Source organism: Pseudopodoces humilis, chromosome 2 (assembly GCF_049639895.1).
Source record: "Pseudopodoces humilis isolate 2021_Gansu_Grassland_sample_001 chromosome 2, ASM4963989v1, whole genome shotgun sequence".
NCBI lineage: Eukaryota > Metazoa > Chordata > Aves > Passeriformes > Paridae > Pseudopodoces > Pseudopodoces humilis.
In genome coordinates this window covers 62,385,623-62,408,038 of record NC_142201.1, presented here as the reverse complement: position 1 = coordinate 62,408,038, position 22,416 = coordinate 62,385,623, and positions in this window count along the sequence as shown.

The following is a 22,416-nucleotide window of genomic DNA, read 5'->3' as shown; positions in this document are numbered from 1 at the left end:
CCTGACTTCAGCAGTCTGGATTGCCCATCTGGGGTTGTGCAGCTCCCAAGCTATCTGTCAGAAAATCAAGCCCAGCTCTCATCTTGCTCCCTTGCAGGGAAAGGGAACACTTGGCATCAAAATAAAGGGCTGGGGAAACACAGAATTATTCGCAGAACCCAATCATGTCTGTAGCACCTTTACAATTGACTCCTTCCCCTTTAACACCATTTCTTGAAAAATCCCTGTTCTTTTCCCTCCCTGGTTGTTTCATGGTTGTGAATCTCCCTCTAAAGTGAAAATAATGCACATCACAGCCTTCTTGGTTGTAGTGGCTTTGACTTGCCAAGTATTTTCATGCACATTAACAAAGCAAAAACTGAAAACTGGCACAGCTTTCTCTTAGTTCAGTTTGTCCTTTTAGTACTTGTTCCGTGGATGCAAGCCTCACTGTCAGGTCTGTTCTTTATGAGATGGAAAGAAGCTCTTCTATTCTTATAATGGGTTTCATTGAAAAGCAAAGCCACTTCTCTGCATTTCTTTAAGTGCAGAGCTAGAATAGAGACCAGCATGATGAATTTTAAACAGAGTTCACATCTGGTCCAGAAACCACAATCAATTTATTGCTGTATCTGAAACATTTTCAGCATCTGTCATATAATATATTTTCACACGTTTCTAACAAGACATTTTCTTGGACATAACATAGACAGGTATATCTGTCAGTTCAATTTCATGCAAACGAAATAGAAGAATTTTTGGCATGGTTTATTATACTGTCTTTGGAGCAGTGTAACTATCATGTGAAAAGGGTATTATTTAAGGATGCCAAAAGCTCAGCAATTTCTTCCAAAATGTGGAACTACTGACTACACAGCAGATTTTTTTTTTTTTCTAAATCTATGTCTTCTTTTTTTTTCCATTTTGATAGAATCCATTATCCAATGAATTTGAGAGAAAGGTGCATACCTAATATTATAAAACCTATCTTAGCTCATTCTGGGAACTCTCACATTTTATGTTAAAGTGGAATCTTCCACTCATGATGGCCATTTAATCACAGCTTTATTCAAAGTTTTATTAAAAATTAAATGGCAGTACAAATCATATTAAAATTCTTAAGAGCTTCACATTTTCACCCAGACCTGTCATGGGCTTTCCCACACAGAACCACAGATGTATCAAATAGCCTGACAGGACTGCAGCCCTATAAATAGGTACGCCAACTTGCCCCCATATTGGCCCCAGAACAACCATTTACCACCTCATTTTTGGCTACATAAACTGCCTCTAAGCACTTTCTCATTTGAAAACCCTGGGGTTCCTGTAAGAGCACTGCATCAGCAGACAAAGTCCTGCACTCCTCACCCTTTCCCCTGTGCTCACATAAGATCGCCCACAGCCATTACTTCTCTGATTAGACAGATAGAAAGAAATCAGGGGTCTCATGTCCTAGTGATAGTTTACTTGGTTTGTTTGCCCTTTATTATCCCAGTTAAGCTGAGGGAAGATGAAGTTTGTCAGGGAATACTGGGGTGCACGCACGAGCGCGCAAGCTGTGCTTTGGCTCTAAGCACACTCCAGAAATGGGGAATCATATGGGCCTGATGCATGTCAGTCCCCCAGAGTGAGAGGAAGAGCCTAAGATGATTAAACATCTGTTCCTATTAAATTAATGTCTGCCATAATTAAGGGTGACATTTAGCTCCTTGACCCAAGAAGGAGGACCATCACCTTGACCCAAGAATCAGGACCAGGTAAAACCACATGGTCCCTTCCAGGCAGAGGGGTTTTGGTCTTTTGGAATTGGCTTAAGCATTGGCTATAAAACTGAGCAAAGTAGCCTGTGGCTGCAGAAAATACTCAGGCAAAATTGATGGAGGAGAGGGAGGTTTGTAAGCAGTGACTGTCCAAGGCTGTTTACACCATGGAGGGGATGTGAATGGAGACCCTGGTGCCACAGGGCTCGGTGTCCCTGTGCAACAGGGCTGGAGGGTCACAGCTGGGCAACAGACATAAATTCTGGTAATCCCATACAAGTATTTGCTTATTTTCTTATCTTTGCAGAAGTCTTTCCATCACTGGACAAAGAGGAAAGTCTTGTGAGGACAGAAGTAGAAAGCAGCACTCTTCCCTGCACCCCCATGAGTCTTGTGCCTCAGGGATGCTCAGCAGCTTGTTTTCCCATGCCAAAATCTCTGTGGGAAGTGACAGTGCAGCAGGGGCCAAGGCAGGACAAGGTGGGTACCTTTTTGCTGGGATGTGGTGCTCTCAGGCTTGTTGTCATCTCTGAGTTTCTCCTCCAGGAGCTCTAGATAAGACTCGACTCAAACATGGAGCTTGAAAAAAATGTCTATTTGATTTCTATTGCATTTTAATTTGTAATAAATGTTTTATTGACTTTCTTGATAAGCCTATGACAGTTTGGAAGTTTGTTTTTATGAAGCTGAGGCATTTATATAATTTAAAGACCTTTTTTTGTGCTAGAAACAAAACTTAGGACCCTGATTCATACTATCACTCTTGTTTAATTTTTCTCCACTATGAATCCAGGTTTTCACAAGAAGATTCTCTCAAGATATTTCAGGTGGGCTTGTCTCCACAATAAATATAAATGTATTTCCAGTGAATGAGCCACATGAAACTTGCCAGCTCCTTTGAATAAGTTTGACTATTTGGCAGCTAAACGGCATAGCAGGTATACAGTGCTGAGAAACTCTGTGTCTCATGTATGTCTGATAAAGGTATGTTTCAAATTAAAGCGCTGGTATCTCAGTGAGACACCGTTCTTAAAAGAAGCCCATAAAAGTTATAATGGCACAGGCCAGCAAAGGGTTAAAGAAGTATACCTCCTACTGTGGCATGCCCTGAATTAATAAGAAATGGAATTTTTTCACGAGAGAAATTAGGTGATATCTAAAGTTCACTTAGAATGGAGCTTTTCAATATTTATTTCTAATTATTTTAGCCTGAAAAAGAGGACAGTACTTCACCTGTGACTCTGAAGAACCCTACTGTCCCCATTTAATTGCAATGTTTTAAAATAACTGCACATTGGCTTTAAGTACCAAGTTACTCAAGAAAGTGCAGGACTGATGGGTTACAGAAAATCACCTGTGGAAAAAGCAGATTTTTATCTTTTTCAAAACACTGTATTATGTGTTGCCAAGATTTATAATTTCCCTAGAAGCTGGAAATCAAACTTTCTCCAAAGGCACGGAGAAGTAAATGACTTCTCTGCAACAAGAAAGCCAGATCTGTGGAAGAAAACAGACTCTCGAGGAAGTGAAACACATCTATTTACACATCTGCAGTCATTTGGGACAACTGACATTCAAAAAAGAAAATTCTCACATTTTTCTCACACTTAAGTCATAAATAGTTGAGACAAGGTCCTCACCTGCCTTAAATTTTGCTAGTGTGCTGTAAAGAGGTCACGGGGAGGCAGGGAGAGACTTGAGGAGCAGATGGAGACAGGGGCTGCAGATGGATGGTACGGAGTGGCAGGAGACAGCTGGAGGGGTTAGCACATCCCCCGGCACGTCCCATGGGCAGGCGTCAGGTGAGCGGGGCACCGAGCGTGAAATCCTGGCACTCCAGTGGCAACCGTTCCTAATGGCCAGGCTGGGATTTGACAGACAAGTCCATGCCTGCGTTGCAAAGCAGATGAGCAGTGCCAGGCTGTATCAGATTGGAAGCTGCACAGTCATGTTTAGGGTTGCAAGTATTTCAAATCAAAATGCAATGATCAGTTTTCCCCTCTCTCCAACTGTGCAGCTCTGCAACATGTTTTTACTGTCTCAGCCATAAATATTGATGCTGAACATATGTGTAGTATGACAATCTGCAGGCATCTTGTGCTTTAATTCTGCAATGATAACTCAGCTGTCTCCAATACCACACAATAGTTGTAGTTTAGTTTTAGCAAACCTGGTGCCCTGTATTTCTTCAGCTTTTATTCCTTGCTGTTTGTACACCTTACACTTGTTTTCTGTCACTGCACATCTTGAAGTCATAGGAAATGCATGTGAGTACCCAATGTGTCTGTGATGAGCCAAGTTTGTGAGTTAAAGCAAGACCCCTCAGACATCTTTCCAAAAAATAATATGGGCCATACATCTCCAATCTCAAAATGTGACATAATTTACCATATCCAGAATTATGAGTGAATAGGAGTAAAAGAGGCAAAAACTCATTGTACGGCCTTTGCCAGAAAGCTCCATAAAATTGTTTCTATTACAGCTTCTAACCAAAAGGCAAATTAACCACTGCATCCAAATCAGCCCCCATCAGCCTTGCAAGGCCAGCTCACTTTCTGTACCACCACGCAGGGTTTGGTTGGCTGTCAGGCTGGGTCTGGTCTCAGTGAGTATTGCCTGTCCCTCTAACTCCCAATAGAGGATCCCTTGAAGCTGCCTCAGGCTGTAAAGCTCAAAAGGCTCAAAGGGAAGGATGGACTTCATATTACTGCCTACAGCTCTGTCTGATTTACCACAACTGTTCAACAAATGTTGCTCCTTCATAAGAGAGAGAGGTTTGGCTAAGTCACCACTGAAGACATCTATGTCCGGCTGAAACATAACACAGAACTTTGGTTTTTTTCATGCTTGCAGCATCAGGACTCAAAACTCACGACAAGAGCTAAGCAAATAATTAGATTTTTTTTTCATCTCACTAGCCAAAACTTGTTTAGTTGACCAAAACTAAATAATTTTCACTGTCCCCGCCCAAAGCAAAGCATTTAAAATCTTCAGTCTAACAAAGGGTTTATTTCAAACAAAAGTAAATACAAAGCCTTTTGTTTTCCTGAGGAGTGGAGAGGGGAAGAGGAAGTACTTCATTATTTTTCAATTAAGGCTAGATTAGTCTCTAAAAATAGAAATCTCCAAACAAGCAGAATAATTATTCTTTTTCAAATATTGAGACAAAATGTTTTGATTGTTTTTCTCCTTTCCCTTTCAGAAAAATTTTAATAACTTAAAAGTGCATTTTCACCAAGAAAAAAAAAAATTTAAAATCATCCAGATCAACTTTTGAACCATTGCCTTCAGGAAAAGAAAAAAAAGCCCTTTGCTCTGTTGTCACTCAATCTGCAGCCCATAGATGACTGGGATCAACACCATGGTTGAGAGTTTGGTCTGCAAAATCCTTGCAAAACAGTGAATTTTCAAAGCAACATGGTTATGGTTTTCCATGCAATCAATGGGTGCACCAGTGCTTTACAAGAGAAAAAGATCAGAGCTGGCTCCCTACTGCTGAGTGTTTCCATGAGGATTGTCCTTATGGTCTCCAATTCCTCTGATGAGCCTCTTTTTTAAAGTTATTAACATTTTGGAGAAATATCATCATTTTGTGTATCTATATATTGAATACTAAATATGAATACTTTATCTCTCTTCCTCTTTCCCTTCCAACTGGTAAACACCAACGGGACACAAGATGGCAGTAGGTTTTCTGGTTTTCCTTTTTTAACTGACGGGTGAGGTGGTTGGTGCTGAAGAAGCCTTCCCTCCTGCATCAACTTGGAATTAATTGTGTGAACATACCTGGCAATTATCCAGTAACGAGCAGAGAACAGAAATCCAGAGAAGGCCTGTTTCTCCTCACTTACTCTGATCTGTGTATGGGCATAATGGTGCATGTCACCCAACACATCTGGCAAATCTCATCAGAGCATCAGGCAATATCTATATCCACCTCTGCTCTGCTCAGACACAGACAGACACAGCTAGAGGAGATGCCTCCCACCCATAGACACTTCAGTGGCTAATGCAAAAAGCAAATACAGAAGCATTCAGTGTGCACTCCCCATTGCCAAACAGTTAATATGTTTTATTCAATAATTATGTAATGCCAAAGGGGTAAGGCCTCCCAGAGTCCTGAACTTCCAGCTGAGATATATAGTCCCCAGGCTGACAGGGAAAGCACCCTCCTTCTGTGGTACAACCATTCTTTGCACTTTGTGGCCAGGTTTGGTAGCCGAAGGGATACAGGGATGGCTTCTGTGAGGAGCTGCTGGAAGCTTCCCCCATGTCTGACGGAGCCAATGCTAGCCGGCTCCAGGACTGACCCTCCTCTGGCCAAGGCTGAGCCCAGCAGGAATGATAGTAACACCTCTGTGGTAACACATTTAAGAAGGAAAGAAAAGAAAAAAAAAAGTGATGTTGGTTTTATCCTCTCTTTCAGAGAGACGAGTGAGAATATATGAGAGGTGAAACTCTGCAAGCACCAAGATCAGTGGAGAAGGAGAGGCAGGAGGTGCTCTGGGCACTGGAGCTGGGATTCCTGCCCACGGTGCAGACCGCAGTGAAGCATCTCTGCCACTGGACCCCATGGAGGACCACGGGGATGCAGAGCTCCACCTGCAGCCTATGAAGGAAACCCACACTGGAGCAGGTAGATGCCTGAAAGGAGGCTTGACCCCATGAAGCAGGGTCCTGGCAGGGGCCTGAAGACCCCAGGAGAGAAGAGCCCACTCTGGAGCAGATTTCCTGGTAAGACTTGTGACCTTGCAGGGGATCCATATTGCAGCAGGCTGTGCCTGAAGGACTGCACCCTGTGGGAGAGTGACGTATGTTAAAGCAGCTTCTGGAGAATTCTTGCCCATGGGATGGACTCATGTTGGAAAAGTTTATGGAGGACTCTCTTCTGTGGGAGGGATGCCATCACTTTGGGGGGAGAAGGAAGAGCCTGGGAAGGAGTGGGGAGTGGGAAGAAGGTGCTTTTAAGATTTATCTTACTTCTCATTATCCTCTTCTGATTTTGTTAGTAATAAATTTAATTAATATCCCCAAGGCAAGTCTGTTTTGCCTGTGACAGTATTCAGTTTGTGATCTCTCCCTGTCCTCATTTCATCTTTTGAACCTTTCATTAAAGTTTCTCTCACTTGTCCAGCTGTGGAGGGGAGTGATAGTGCAACTTTGGTGGATGTCTGACATCCAGCAAGGGTCAAACAAGTATAGTCTTTGTTCCTACAGCCTGATTAGGAGATGGGGGACACTTTTTGGTGGCCTTCTGCACCAACAGAGATGGAGTCACAGTGCTGAGGGATGGAAGCTGTATGCAGAGACCCCTTCACAGAGAGTGGAAATGAACCATACATCCTACCAAACCGTGGTCCTCTTAACATCCAGAGGGACATCTCCTGTGCCACGTAGTGACACCACAATACCCAACCAAATCGACAGGGAAGTAGCTCTGGGCAAATACAGCCATGTCCCTCTGGGATGCACTGGTCAAAATCCAGTGAAGTCATAGTAATAGAACTACTAATAAGGAAAAACAGGGTTCAAGTTTTGAGGACCTGTCTGGGATTTGGAGACCTAAATTCTACCATGTTTTCTTTTTAACCAACTAAAATCTCAGCTGCTCATTTGAACCTCTGAGCCTAGAATTCCAGCACTCATCAGCCAGTAGAGGTCTGACAACTGATCCCGGAGGCGTGAGAATGAACACCAAAACTTCCAGGGTTTGACAGATGTCATCTCAGGATGAATCCATGCTTCAAGAAGTACATTCATCATCACAGACTGGAGCTGTACTTAGCCACTATTGGAGTACTTTAGCCACTATGAACTGGGCAGCAGAGGCAGCTATAAACAGTAATGAGATAGATTGACCTGAAACTGTTGTAAGGGGGTTATCTGGTCTGATTGGTTTCTGTAAAAGTTGAGTAGCAGGGAGCAAAAAAAAAAAACCAAACAATTTTCCAAGGGACCTCTGCTAGCAGTCATGTGGATCCCTCTACCTCTGCATCTCTTCTGACTTCTCCAATGTGTTCTCAGATATTTCATTCCCCAGTTCAGCCCTTTTTCACTACATTTCCTTCATTCTACATGAAGAAAAGAGATGTAAAAGACACATAAATATGAGCTGGGAAGCTTCTGAAAGCTCTTTGCCAGATGACTACTCGAGCTGATTTTGTCCTGGGCAAATCATACCTTCCAAAGAACAATTCCTGCCACTGGGAAAAAGCTATCAGTGAAGTGCTGCTGGAAGTGCAACATAAGTCAGCAGTCCCAGTAAGAGGCAAAAAATTGATGAACAATTTATCTTTTTATTTTACCCACAAACTGTCCTTTCCACATCAAACCTCAAGCATGATAGAATATAAAGAAAAATTCCAGATCTATAGCAATGTGTTACAACAGAGCAAGCTGCTTTTCAGGGCCAGAAATCTGGCTCTTTAAACAAGGACTAGCACTAAAAACCTGTTTTAAAGGTTATAGAAAGAACACTCCAGTCAATTTGCTCCAAAATGTGAAATCAAATAGACTGTGTAAGTTCAGTATCACTAAGGTTGGTGAATAATCAGTGGAATGAAATCTCTGCCCAGAAAAATACCCTGTCTATGGAGTAATGCTATAGATACCCCTGAACAGATGGGACCCAGAAAGGTCCATGACATCTAGAGATGAAAATAGCTTTTACAAAAAAAAAGCCAAGATTGCAGGCCTGATTCTGATCTCACCTTGCTGTAAATCATAAGTCACTCTGGAAGTTAAGTGAAATCAATTTAAGACACTTAATTTTTAAGGAAGGATAATTATCTTATTCCCTCCTTTCCAATTTGAAGCAGTCCATCAAGAGTCCAGCTGGCTGCAGGCTGTAAAAGAGCAATTCTCTGGATGAAACCAACCCTTCTCCCTCCTTTAAATCCCCTGCCCTCTAGTAAAACACTTTAATAATGTGTAAGAGCTATTTTTGTTGGGGTATGCCCAGTTGTCCCAGACATAATATAGACTGTCTCCCAGTCCAAAATCAACTCAGGTGGCCACTGTGAAGCTGTGAAGTCAGAGACATGAAGCATGGAAGCACCAAAAGTACCTTCCAGAACAAAAGGTATCTCTTTCCCCTTTCTGTGTCAAATCACCTGCAGCCAGTGGAGATTCATCTAGGAAATAGCTTCCTGGCCTGTTGTTGGCCTCTGAAGACATCTGTCTCTGAAGGGCTCTGTATTTAGGTAACAATCCAATTTTGAAACAACTCAATTTCTTTGTGGAAAATTTTAAAAATTACTCCAAGATATATTTCTTCCTACATCTGTCAGGGTAATGTTACACATCCTGATTTGCATGAGAGATGAGCAGGGTCACAGATGTGTCTTGGTTTTGAGCCAGACCCTACCAATGTTAAAATGTGCAATTTCTGTGTCCAATCCAGCATCCAAACTAAAACTGTAAAAAAGCCTGCAAACCTCTCATTTGCCTGATTGCAATAGCTTGCACTAAATCTTCTCCAAGCAGGGTTAATTCTATCTTTTTAATTTAAATTAAAATGTTCTCCTTTTCCCATGCGGGCTTGTAAAGTCATGGGAACATATTCTGCTGCCTTCCTGACATAAATCAATGGATATATTGGAGGGTCAGGCCAAAAAATATATACATTCCTTGCCCTTCAGCTCTATTTCACCCATAAGCATTTGCCCACATCCTGGAACAGAAGAAATGTTTTCTTTCCATTGAATTTCCGACTTTCATATTTCTGCAGAAGTTGGCCATCACCACACAGTTGATATTAGCAACTCGACCCAGCATCTGTTAGGAAGAGAAACTCTTATAACAGAATTACAATTATAATTCATTGAAAAATACCTACAAACAGACTAAAGTGAAATACAAAGGAATGTTTTTCTTGAGGATACTGTCTAATACAAACTCCTTTCCAGTCTGACTCTCCTTCAAGCGTACCACTCTTTAATAGGTAATTGCCAGTTTATTCATCCTAATCCTGTTCAGAATATGAACAAAATCATTGCTTTGAATATAACAAAAGAACAAAGATCTATGGAAAAACAGACATTTCTTGGCCAAGAATGTGTAAACTCTGACAGTTTATAAATTCAGGCTGCTGGAAAGTGCAAGTTTATGGTCTTCACTAAACTACCACATACAATAGTTACAGGAAAATGTTAAAAAAATGTGTGCTGGAAGGAGAGAAAATCAAAATTTAAATTAATTACATGTAACATGCTGCAAGGTATATCTATCATTCCTGTGGACCACTGTTTGCCTGGGGACCGGTCATTTGGGGACGGGTCATTGCTCAGCAAACCTCAGGGCATGATTCCTTTCCATGCCTTTCATGACAAGTGTATTTCAGCCAAAAGTAGTGTTCTCCACTGTCTTATTTTCAAACCTATCTTGAGCAAAACTTTAAAAGTTTCTAAAGTGCAGCCCAAAGTGTTCCGTGACTGTGATGTTTCATCTTCCTGCTGTCAAAGGAACAAGTATGACTCCAGCCACATTAATATAAGAGGGAAGTCTTTACTGAATTAACCTTTTAAGCAACCCTCACAATAGCAATCTTCACCACCCCCTTGCCCCAAGGTACAGAATGGTGTCTCAGGAAAATCATCATCAGGATTCATCCCAGTGTTTAGACATGTTTTGATGCCCAAATACCTCCTGCTGGACAACTCTCCCTTACAGTCTCACCCGATGATCTGAAGGACCCTGCAGACTAAAGTACCACTCTTGGAAATAAAATGTAATCATCTGTTCTGATCAGCTCTAATCTCTGCTATTTCTTAATTGACCTCACACTTTGCAGTTTTGACAGCCCTTTTAGCAAGGTGAATGCAAATACAGCTGCACTGTTTCTAGACAGTGTGTCACTGCAGCAATAACAGCCACTTAGGGACATTTATCTTTAAATAGAAAGTTTCCAGGCAGTAAACAGGTTGTCTGAATTATTTTATGTGTATTATTATGTATTACTACTTCAATTTTTTTTTTTCCTCTTTTCCTTGACATTTTTACTCTTCTCAGAGGTACACAATGAAAGGATAACACAAGCAGTAATATATTGCAGAATCTATTTGGATATTAAGGAAGAAGATCTTACGATGAAGATTGTCTACATTAGCACAGAGGTTGCAGAGCCTCTGTCCTCAGAGATATTAAGAATTTGACAGTAAATGACCCTGAGAAATGTGTTCTAATAGAGTTGGAGTTCAAGTCAGCCCTGCTTTACATGGTGGTTGGACTACATGACCTTCAGACATCCTGTTCACCCATGGTTATTCTATTAACATTTCTATGTGAATGTCTCCTTAAACCTTAATTGTTGTGGTCCTCCTTGGTCCCTCCACTTAATTTTCCAGCTTTTGACAGGTTTTCTAAAAGGTCTTCTCTAGTGTTCCAGTAGTTCTAATGCCTTGAGGAAAGAGAAGTCATCTGGGTTTGCATATGAGTCCACCAGGGCAGACACTTGTGTTTCGCTGCTGTAGCACTTCCATCCCTGGGCTGACACCAACCCCAGATCTCACTTACGGGCAACCACCCAGCAGCTGTGGCCAGGAGGCTGTGCAAGGAGCCCTGGCTCCCCACAAGCCTCCGAGGGATCAGGAGAAGCTGAGTGCCCAACATCAGCCCACATCCTAGACATCCATCATGAGATGGTGAAAGCCAGTGGGTTTGGGCTGCCCTTCTCCGGCAAGGCATTAAGCTGGAGCAGTTTCTCAGCAAGAGTCTGAAGGCTGACTGTTTTTATTAAGGTAAAAAAGTTTCCCATGACACATTTCAGTGTCCAGATCTGGTGAGAGCTAAGGGAGAGCTCAGATAGAAGGTAAGCTGAGAGCACAGCCATACCCCAGCACACCTGGGAAGCTGGGTAGTACTAGAGAACTTACTTTCTTTTTCCTTAATAAAGAAAAATAATTTATTTCCTGGCCTTTGCACTTCTGTTACAAGCTGTGTAAATGGCTTTGTTTGTTTGTTCTGTAGTTTTATAGCTGGACACTTTTGTAATTAAGGGTGTTTTTCAGTGATATGTGTATAAAATTGAAGTGGGCAAGTGGAAAAAATAAACAGAAGGAAAGTTTTTAAGAAGTTATTTGAATTGGCCGTGATATTCTTCCCTACTAGCTAGTGAGGTTTTAATTAGCATTGAAAATCATAAGTAACTGCAGATGAAAGAGCCCCATTAGGTCATCCAGTCCAGTTCCCTGCCAGTTCAGAATTGTGCCCAACAGTGTATTTCCCAGTGTTTTGTCAAGTCCAGCACTAAGCCTGTTCATTACATGAATAATATGCTCTTTTGAAGTAGCAGGAGGGAAACTGCTCACAAACCATATCCAGGCACTTTCTTACAGTTTGTAACAAAAAACAAAACAAAAAAAAACCCAAAAAAACCCGATATGTGAAGATTCAAGCCAGTATAGAAATTTATATGCAGGACTCCACATGGGGTATTTACTCTCATTATTCTTATAGGGGAGCTCACACGTGGCTGCATAAATATGAACGATGGACTAAATGTCATAACAAGGATTGCGGGAAAAGTGTTTAACTGCTTCACTGAAATTATTCTAAAGGGGCCCAAAAGAGGGAGAGAGGAGGAACTGCAAAGTCTTCACTCAACTCCTCCTGGCCTAGGTCAGACTTCATCCCACAGGGATATCTTGCATAGCTTACTTGCATTTTTTAAAAAAATCTGAGCAAGGATTAAAAAACAAACCAACAAGCAAAGAAAAATCCTCTAGAGCATATATCTCAGGTGGCAAACCCCATAAAACAAGCAGCCAGCAGTGAGTTGTCAAACAGAGGTGAAGGTTTCTTTTAGAGCAATGAGTCAAACCAGAGATGAGGGCAGCTACAAAAACTACAAATTTGGCAAATGGGGACAAGGGATCCTTCCATATCTGGCAGCCTGGCATCAGCAGGATTTCTTTGAAATACCTGCAACTTTTTTCTAATAAAAATGTCTTGCATAGAATACAACCCTTTATATATCATTAGAGTAAAAATTACAGAGAGTAAACTGTGACAGCAATCATGATCAAAAAGACATCAGCATGAAGCAAAAAAGCCATTTTTAAGATTCAGCCTAACTAAATGCAGTTTTATATAGGCATAGTTCTGCAAACAAAACTTAACAAGTGCTTCAGAAGATCTTTCCAGGCAGGCAGGCAGGCAGGCAGGCAGGAAGGAAGGCAGGAAAGAAGGAAGGAAGGCAGGCAGGAAGGCAGAAAGGCTGGAAGGCAGGAAGGACGATTAGAAAGTAATTTGACTGGGGATTCAAAACTAAGAAACAAAAATATAGATGATGTACGGACCTTCTTAGCCAAAAGCATGCTGTCATAATCAGGAAAGATTATGACATTTTCTAAAAGGCCATCCTGATGAATCTAGACATAAAGGAGCAATAAATGACAGAAAGGTGAGGAAAGAAGAGAGCAAATAATGTAAACTAAAACTTAAAGTATGTAAAGTTAATATGGAAGTCTGAAAATATCAGGATAAACTACACCTAAGAATAACAATAAAGGATAAAACCTTGCTATAATTTAAAAGCCATTCTAGACAATATCTGATTTGCAAAAAATATGTAAGGAGGCAGAAGTGTTGGGTGTCTAGTTCTGGCCTATGCATGGGAGGCATGGTAAAATGTAAATAATATATTCATAACACCAGAATATGATAAGAAACACTTCATTACATCACAATAAAAAGGATGTTGAAGATCTACTAAAAGTAATAATTTTTATATGGAAAGGCCCATAGAATATACACCTATAGGTCCTTAGACTTCTGCTTAAGGCAGCAATCAGGCAAGTTACATTCAATTTTGATGCATCTTTGAACACTGGCTACATTCCAGAAGTTTAAAGCATACAATAATGTGGCAAAACACAGAAAAGACAGGCCATGAAATGCAAGTAGCCAAAATCTGGGTAAGTGGATGTTAATCCTGGACATCATATAAAAGTTGGTAATGAGTAAAGAGTGGGATGACAGGGATATAATTATTGGTATTCAGTACAGTTTCACAAGGAAGTGGTCTTGTCATCCTAAAAAATAAGTTGGGCTGGTGTTTATTAGGTTGTTAAAAGTGCAGCTGAAGTATGGCTCAACTTCTAGGGTGTGTTCATCTCCCTAAAATTAGCATTATACTCAGTCAGTAAAGGCTGCAGTAACTGAACCAAGTGCTGGCTTCAGTACATACCCAAAAGTAGTTATCAGCAGACAAATTTTCCATATGGGTGCACCTGATGGAGAGGCTCTTCTGCGATCAGAGCTGGGCTGTACACTATTCAGCTCACTTTTCATCAGCAGCCTGGGAGTAATAAAGTAAGAATGTTTTAAAGCAATCAAATTCAGAGCTGCATGCCTAACAAAGACTACAGAGCAATGTGAGGGTATAAGAGTCCTAAGCTCTTTGTATTTTTCACCAAATTTTTTCCTCATCAAACAGCTTTAACCCATAACTATGTGATGATTAGGTCAAGCAGAAAAGTTCCCAAAGGAGACAAGAGCTCCAACTCTGTAGCATGATGAGAGTATTCAGCTGCTGTATGGTCAGATGGCATAGCTGATGATTTAGCAATATGGCTCCCACAGAAGAGGTGTAACAACAGCAAAATCCACTCAAGAGTGTCTTACTCAGGCAACAGGGGTGGAGATTAAAGCCTTTGGCTGAGGTCCACCTTCTCATTTTTGAGGAGAGAACCACAATTAACTTGCTTTCTGGAGAATGAAAAAGTTCTTTAAACCTCTCAGATGTAAGAATATACCGAGCAGGAAAAAGTTTTCCACAAATTCAATCATTCCCTCCCCTTACAAATGATAAAATAGCAAGCTAGGACCAGAGAACAGCAGCCTGTGCCTGGGCATCCTCCACAAGCAGGTGATAAGACAATGCTCAGAGCAGACATACATCCAGGCCTGGGATTTAAAAAATTTTCCCTATATTTTGTCAAGACAGAAAGATTATAATGGAGTTCTGCCACTCATCTTCTTAAAAGGATAATCAAGCACCTGGGAAGACAATTATATAATTTTAAGTGTTTTTTAAATAAAATATAAATTTCCTTATTTGGAGAAAATCATAAAGCACAATCTGTTTGCATTACCTTTTTAACAGCTAGAGAAATGACTGGGATGTGTATTGATAAATATAGCATATATACAGATAAATACAGCACATGTAAGTACCTTCATGAAGACAAAATGCTATATTCCAAATGGCTGTGTCACCTGGCAGGAAAAGCATAACATGAACCAAAGTCTGGATTCAGTTTCCAACTAAATTCAAATAGGAAACAAGGCACAATTTTAAATCATTGTTACAAACTACCAAGAGAGTGTCAGAGACTGTGGCCCTGGATATCTTCAAATCCAGGTTGGATATGATTCTGGGTTCTTGATTTAGCCAACTCTGACATTATTTGGCTCAGTAGGAGGCTGACTGGGTGAAATTTAATGGCTTGTGATGTACAGGGGGTCAGAATGACTGTTCTAATGGTCCCCTCTGGCCTTAAATTTTGTGGAAAACTTCAGCTAACCAGCAAAGCAAGTGCAAACAGCCCAGTGGTTGCAATGTATTGCTCCAAGTGCAGCTGACCAACTTTAAATAATTAATTATTATCAAATCCTTAATTACAAACAGAAAAACAGAGGGGGAGAGGGAGTTAGCCCCTGAGAATAGTTCACTCAGCCTTACTACAGAGAAAAATTGCATCAAACTCCTCAGAAAAGAAGGTGTGCAAGTATTTTCACAGAATCAAACCTAGATTTTACAAGTAGAAAAATGGCTTACACACTTAAAAGTCCATTTAGCACTTGGCATACAGCTATTTCTTTCTACACTGAGTGCTAGCACACTTCAAGGGCACTGAGGATCCAATTACTATCCTACAAAGTGTAGGGGTTGGTTGAACAGCCCCAGAGTAACTCAAATACCAGGGAACCTGGCCTATTCCCTGTCCATAAAATACACAGAAAATGATCCCACTCCCTGACATTTTTTCAGCTGGGACAGCTGCTATAACAACTCAGAGCTTTTCAATCTCTGTACAGAGCTCATGTATAACCTCTTCAAGTTCTCAGCCTGGAACCACTTTTCTTCCAAGCTTATTTCACTGGAGCAACCAAAAGTGTTCAGGGAAAAGCTGTTTGATAGCCTCTGAAGGGGGAGCATTAAATCAATGAAGAATTTAAAAGGTGGGGAGGGAAACAGGGGAAGGGGAGTGAGATAGAAAGATTTATAGCAAAAAACAACATACAGCTTGAATCCAGTCCAAGAGGAGCCACAGGGGGCTGGTGCCAGTCATCACTGATGAAAGCATTTGGACTTGTCAAGGAGAAAGATGCTATGTAAAAATTGCATTCAAAGCCCCAGTGAAATTGCATTAAGGGGCTGGTTCCTTGGACTTTTGCCTGAGCAATGGCTCCAGGTTTGTGCACTCTGGGCGCATTCTGATCCCCTTCTTCACGCCCCACTCTTCCCCAGCAGCCCTGCAGCTCCTGCTAGGGCAACAGTCCCCTCAGATCCAACTTAGGCTGCAGGGAAATGCTGTGTTTAGAGAATCAGCTGGTTCAACACTCACTGCTGGATTTAACTGTTTAGCAATGTTTTCCAGACACTTGACTCCCTCCATCACCCAGCCCAGCCAGAGGGCTTAGCCTCTTTGGAGTGTTTCTTTATATGTTTTTTTGCTCAGTGGAAATTTTCTATAGTTATGATGTGACTCAAAATCCTGCCTGTGTGTCCCACCTCTCCCTGGGACAGGGCTCAGCAAGTGGCTGCAAAAGCTGCTTCCCATCCTTCTCCTACACCCTGCCAGCCCCTCAGTGCCCCTGGCTCCCACTTCCACAATATCAGGGAATGGGAAGACTGGAAATTTGTAGTACAATGTAGTTTGCTTGATTTAAGGGGCTGATGGCGTCCCCTCTAGTATTTGGCATGGGGATGTTACCCTTGGCTGTGCTCGTACTCAAGGGCAGAAGTTTCCATCAGCAATTTAAAAGCCTTATAATGGAAACAAAAAAGGCAGTGAAATCTGAAGCATTCAGCAAAAGGGAATGCAAAACACAAAACAGCAAACATTCTTCCAGCAAGCTGTACACTGTCACCTATTGACCAATGCAGTCAGTCAATATTCAGGGAGTTAATCTTCCCAGTGGGCTGAAGAAATTAATTCTAGTGTCAGTTTTTTCTTTGATGCAATACTACCAAGTTCGAAAGACTGTAAATAGAGTCTTGTTTCATGGGACAAACTCTCTTCAGCCACATTAAAACCAAAAATGCTTCATATCTTCTTCTCAGGCCAATGACATGAGGCCTTCCTCATGGTCTTCTTCTAGGTGCTATTGTTTCTCAGATCCTGAGTAGTGACACTGGATCAGCCCAAATCCCCCAGAAAGGGCTGGCAGCCCACCCCAGGACAGTGGCTTGGCAGCTCTAAACTGCCTGCACACTGGGCAGAGGCTCCTGCTGTTTCAACCCCATTAGCCCAAAATACACCTTCCCAAACTTACCCCAAATAAGGGAAGGGCGGACCTGGCACCAGTTCTGTTAATGACAACCAGGGCAGCAACCTTAGCCCTACAGGTTCCTGCTCTGCCCCTCCACGCCCCAGGCCCTGGGCTGCTCCACTGGCCTCCAGCCATCTGGCCTGTCACAGGGATAAATAATCACCATGCTGCAAAGCAGCCCTTCGTTCCAGGGTAGAACAGGGACTTTTTCAGAGGCATTCATGAGATGCAAACATTTTTCACCCACTCCTGTAACCCTGCAGCGCCACTTCAGCTGCAAAGATATGTGCACCACACCTACATCTTTTGGGAGTTTGGCTTCACTGAACTTTCTAAAATGTCACTCTGATAATCTTCCAGGTTTTAATCCTGAGGGTGGAAAGTTTGAGTTCTTGCTTGGTTCTCATAGACAGGTTCTTAGTGAACTTCAAGGGAAATGGCTTCAAACTGAGGGAAATAGCTTTAGATTGGATATTAGGAAGAAATTCTTTACTATGAGGGTGGTGATGCCCTGGCACAGCTTGCACAGAGAAGCTGTGGATGCCCCATCCCTGGCAGTTTCCAAGGCCAGGCTGGATTAGGCATTGAGCAACCTGGTCTAGTGGAAGGTGCCCATGACAGGAGGGTTCCTTCCAACCCAAACCATTCTATGCTTCTGTGACTCACATCAGGCCAAATTCTGCATGACCAGCCCAGGTTTTACACAACAGGCAGATGTAACTCCTGGATTCCATAGGATTTTTTCCTTATTGAGTTGCAGCCATGATGACAGTCATGCTCCTTCTGGAAAAGAAGCAGAGCTATTTGTCCCACAAGACCCATAGCTGTCCCTCATTGTGGCCTAAAGAATCTGCAACACAGCTCCAGCAATGTAAGAGATAAACCCAGGCTTTAGGCATGACTTCATTCCTTGCTGCTTTTTTTCTCTCTGACTTGCAGCGTCACCATTGGCATAAACAGCCCTGACTTCTCCATCAGCTATTTCCTTCTTTGCTTCCTCCTGCACCGAGTGTGTGTTTTTCACATTTGTATAGTACTTGCAAGCTCAGAAAAGCTCATCTGACTGTGACTGAAACTCTGGCACATAGCTTGATTTTTTTTCCCCTTTAACTGAACTAATTTTTTGCTTGATATGCTGCCAACTTTACTTTTCCCCCCTTCCTCCTATATAAACAATATTCCTCTTCCAAATATTTCTTACACATTTGATAAAATGTGTTGCATACGTTAGATGACTTTGGCCCCATTTTATAAAGAACTGGCATAATGCAATATGCTAACCCAACTTTGATTCACTGAAAAAATATGTCATTAAGAGCTGTATATACCTCTGATTTTAGTGTACAGACATGATTGACTGTTTCAGTGGTAAGTGACGAAGACATGGCCAAATATAAATAAAAGCTGTACACCACTTTTCAAATGCATGCCTTTTATTTATTTTATAGGAATGGATTAGGTTCTAAAGTTTTTCAGGAGGTGTTGCTTTACCAGTGGCACTTCTGCAAGTACAGCAGTGTTAACCTTGGTTCCTTGGCCAGATTCCAGTGTGGTTAATTATACTCTGCACACTGTGAAATTCCCACATAATTTTCAATTAAGGAAGTTATTTGCCACTTCTCCTACTCCTTGAAAATTATTGGTAAGCTCTGCTGCATACAAAATGGCTGCAGTGCTCCATCCAGAGAGGGGCTGTATGTTAGCCAACACACACCTATAAGTTTATTCTAATTGACCATAGAGATTCTTTGGTCTTATGTTTCATAGGCCAAAAAAAAAGGAAGGTCAGAGGCTGGGAACATGAAGATGTCTAAATCCATGCACACACCTCACCAAGTTAGAACTGTTTGGAGCTGGTCTGCACCCAAATTTTAACTTGAATAAGTGAATTGTTTGCATTAAAAGTCACCTTTTTGTTGTCAAATCCTAGAGAAAGGGAGAGAAGGATTACATCTGGCTATTAAGGTCTCCCTGAGAAGAGGAAACATTCAAGCTAACATTCACACCACCCTTTCAAGGACATTTCCAGCCTGGGTGGCCTCTGGCAATGATGGACATACTCCTTGCTGGCCAACATATCCTCAGGCACAGCCAGAGTTGCTTTGCCCTTGTCATCCCAGAAGACTCTGGTCTTGTTTTCCAGCCCATCTGCTACCCCAGGAGGTTGCTGTTGTTCATGAGGATTGTGGAAAGACAATGGGAAGGAGACTGTTTCTGGGGCTGTGACCCAAGGTCAATAGCTTGAATTCCATGCCAGATACTCAACACCATGCCTTGTTTAGCCAATGAGGAGCCTTTTCCAACATGACCAGGTCTAGCATCCCACATTCCTCATGCCTTGCACCTCCAGCATTCACTGACAAGGTTGAGTCATGCTCAGAGAGGATGCTGCCAGGATCACTGAGGACTTCAGCTTTCACAGAACATATCACAAAGGGAAAATTCCTTCCACTTCAATACTGGGGGAAAGATGCATGCTGGAGTGTGCTTGGTCAAACCAAAGCTGACCTTGACCACAGGCTCAGTGAACATGCGAGGACAGGGTTTTATCTGAAGTCATATTCCTAATCCATCCCATTCTTCCCAGTTCTTGGCTACAGTCAGTTGTTCCTTTTCATCTCTGCCTAACCTTAAGACACTGGAATCTTCTTTCTTCCTTTCCAGTCCTTCCAAGTTTGACTAACTCCCTTGCTATTAAATTAACACTTTTCATGAGCTCTTCTTTCCCTATTCTTCATACTTTCTATAGCCCCTTGTCAACATTACAAAATGCAATCTTCAACATGTCCACTAATTTTTGGATGTCCCTGTACTTTCTCATCAGAAACACATCTTCTTGTGAATTAAAAGAAAAATCCTTGCTCTCGCCTGCATTTTTCTCCAACTCTGGCTGAAGATTCCTCTTTTTCCAACACCCTTATTTGACACAGACATGGTACTCTGTACACTGGATAGTCTGCCAAAGTGTCTCCATCAAATGCATGACCCTCTTGTCTATCCCAATGTACATACAAACATGTGCCTACACAATAAGTCGTCTGTACTGAAACACCATCCCAAAATTGCCCTGCTTCCTGCAAAGCAGCTTGTGAGCAGATGCCCCACCCTTTCACTTTTGCCCAGAGGTCACACCTGAGCACTCTAACCCCCACCACTACTGCACTGCCACCTCTTGACTCTGTTGTGACATGACTCGTTATTTCTAGGATTTTACGCAGGTAAATGAAATTATCTTCAGGAGGAGCTGACAGAAACCATCACCTCAGTGTGTGAAGTACGGTGAAGAGTCCAATGTGGCCTTTTTCTCTGCTGATAACGTCCTTGCTATCTCATTTCTTAAAATATTTTCAGAAGTAGCTTATTCCATGCCTTTGTCAGCATGCCTTTGTCCATGTTTTATTATGGATTGCTAAAATTGAGGTTAGCTATGCCAAGAGTACTTTTCCAAATCCAGTCACTGTTTTGAAGGCCAAATTGTTCAATAATGGCCTACATCTGTCAAACGGGGGCACTACCACTGACCAAGTGATAAATTTAATCCATGAGAAAGCTCAGAGCACATAAACTATATTGTTCCCCATCCAACTAAGCTAGAGAGTAGTTAACTCGCTGTGAAGCCGTTATTTTATAACATCTGAAAAAATGTTCATAATAACGATTCTGTGGAGGCTGTTTTAGAAGTGGGTATAATATTGGAGTGCCTGTGGTAGTGACCCCCTGGGAAGAGCCCCTTGTAAACCATTCATAAACAACATGGAGAGGGGGAGCTCTGTGTGTGGTCTTGACTTGATCTTGCAACTTTGGGAGCTGAACAGCTCAAGGTGGATCCATTTCATAATCACTTTATTTGTTTTGAAATCTCTCAGCATCCTTCAGATGACCTTCATAGGAGTATGAGGCAAGAACTTTAATTATTATTGTACATAAATCTAGTACTTATCACAGAGAGGCCCTCAATCTCTGTTGGATCCTCTATGTATAACTGCAATAAAAACAAAGCAATACTCCCACTAATTACAAAATGAGTATTTAATCTCTCTGTCAGTACGTCTGATGCTTGCAGCATGGCTTGCAGAACTTCCCTGGTAACTGGCAGACGATAAATTCTACAAATGCTACGTGACAGACATCTATTTTGAATATCCATCTCAGCTCCTTGACTTCCCATGAGTTTCTCAAAATAACTTGGTAAACAACCTGCTAACACGGATAGTGGGAGCACCGCTAAAATTGGTTCCTGCTTGTCCACACAAGCCCTGGGATTCCAGGACCTCAGCAGTCCGAGTTTTTGTGGTCATGCCAGGCATATGAAGTAACATATATTGCAGTTTCTTGGCTAACCTGAATTAATGGTGGCATTCAGACCACCCTGCCTTGTAATTTCAAAAAGGTCACCTCAAAGGCCACTGGTGCAGACACAGGAAGAGACGGTGTTCTTATTTTATACAGCTGTGTTGCAGAAAGTCCCAGCTGTGGAAGGAAATAACAGATAACTGTTGATCCAATATTTTTTAAGAGTTTGGTTGTAGAAGCACGATCAATATCAAACTTTGCTCAACCTCGTAAAGTTTGATATTCCTGTTATATCAGAAAGGGGGGTGTTTTGAATAGGCTTTTGAGATCCATGAAAAATTCTGCCTGCTACTTGACAGAACAAATAAGAAGGTGTCCTTGCCAAAAGGAGGTAAAATCTGTAAAATCTCATTTCAAACTGGTTTAACAAAATATTATCAACTGAATAGGTAGAGGGGAAGAAATTACAGAGTTCACTTGAGGGAGTAGTATGTGGGTCTTGCCACAGCAGGATGGGAAATCATCATTTCTGCTAAAATTACAAATAAAATCCCTTCACAGAGATTTAAAACTTCTTAAAGATCTGAATGAAAAGAGAAAGAAGAATTATTTAATCAATGGACAGTAAATGCAATCTAATCCTTCCCTGCTTATCTTTTTAGTGCATAATCAATACAGTCAACACGGAAATAAAAACTGTTACAATTATGGCAATTGTTTCTTGAGCAGCAAGGTCTGACATCATCTAATGAGAGGTTAATTAATAGTTAACTTGGATAGCACAATTACCTAGTGAAACCACATTATTAAACCTCTGGCTGTAACCAGCTTGTAACTTGAGAAGAATTTGCTCATATCTGGCTCTGGCCCATGTTGGAGACTGGGG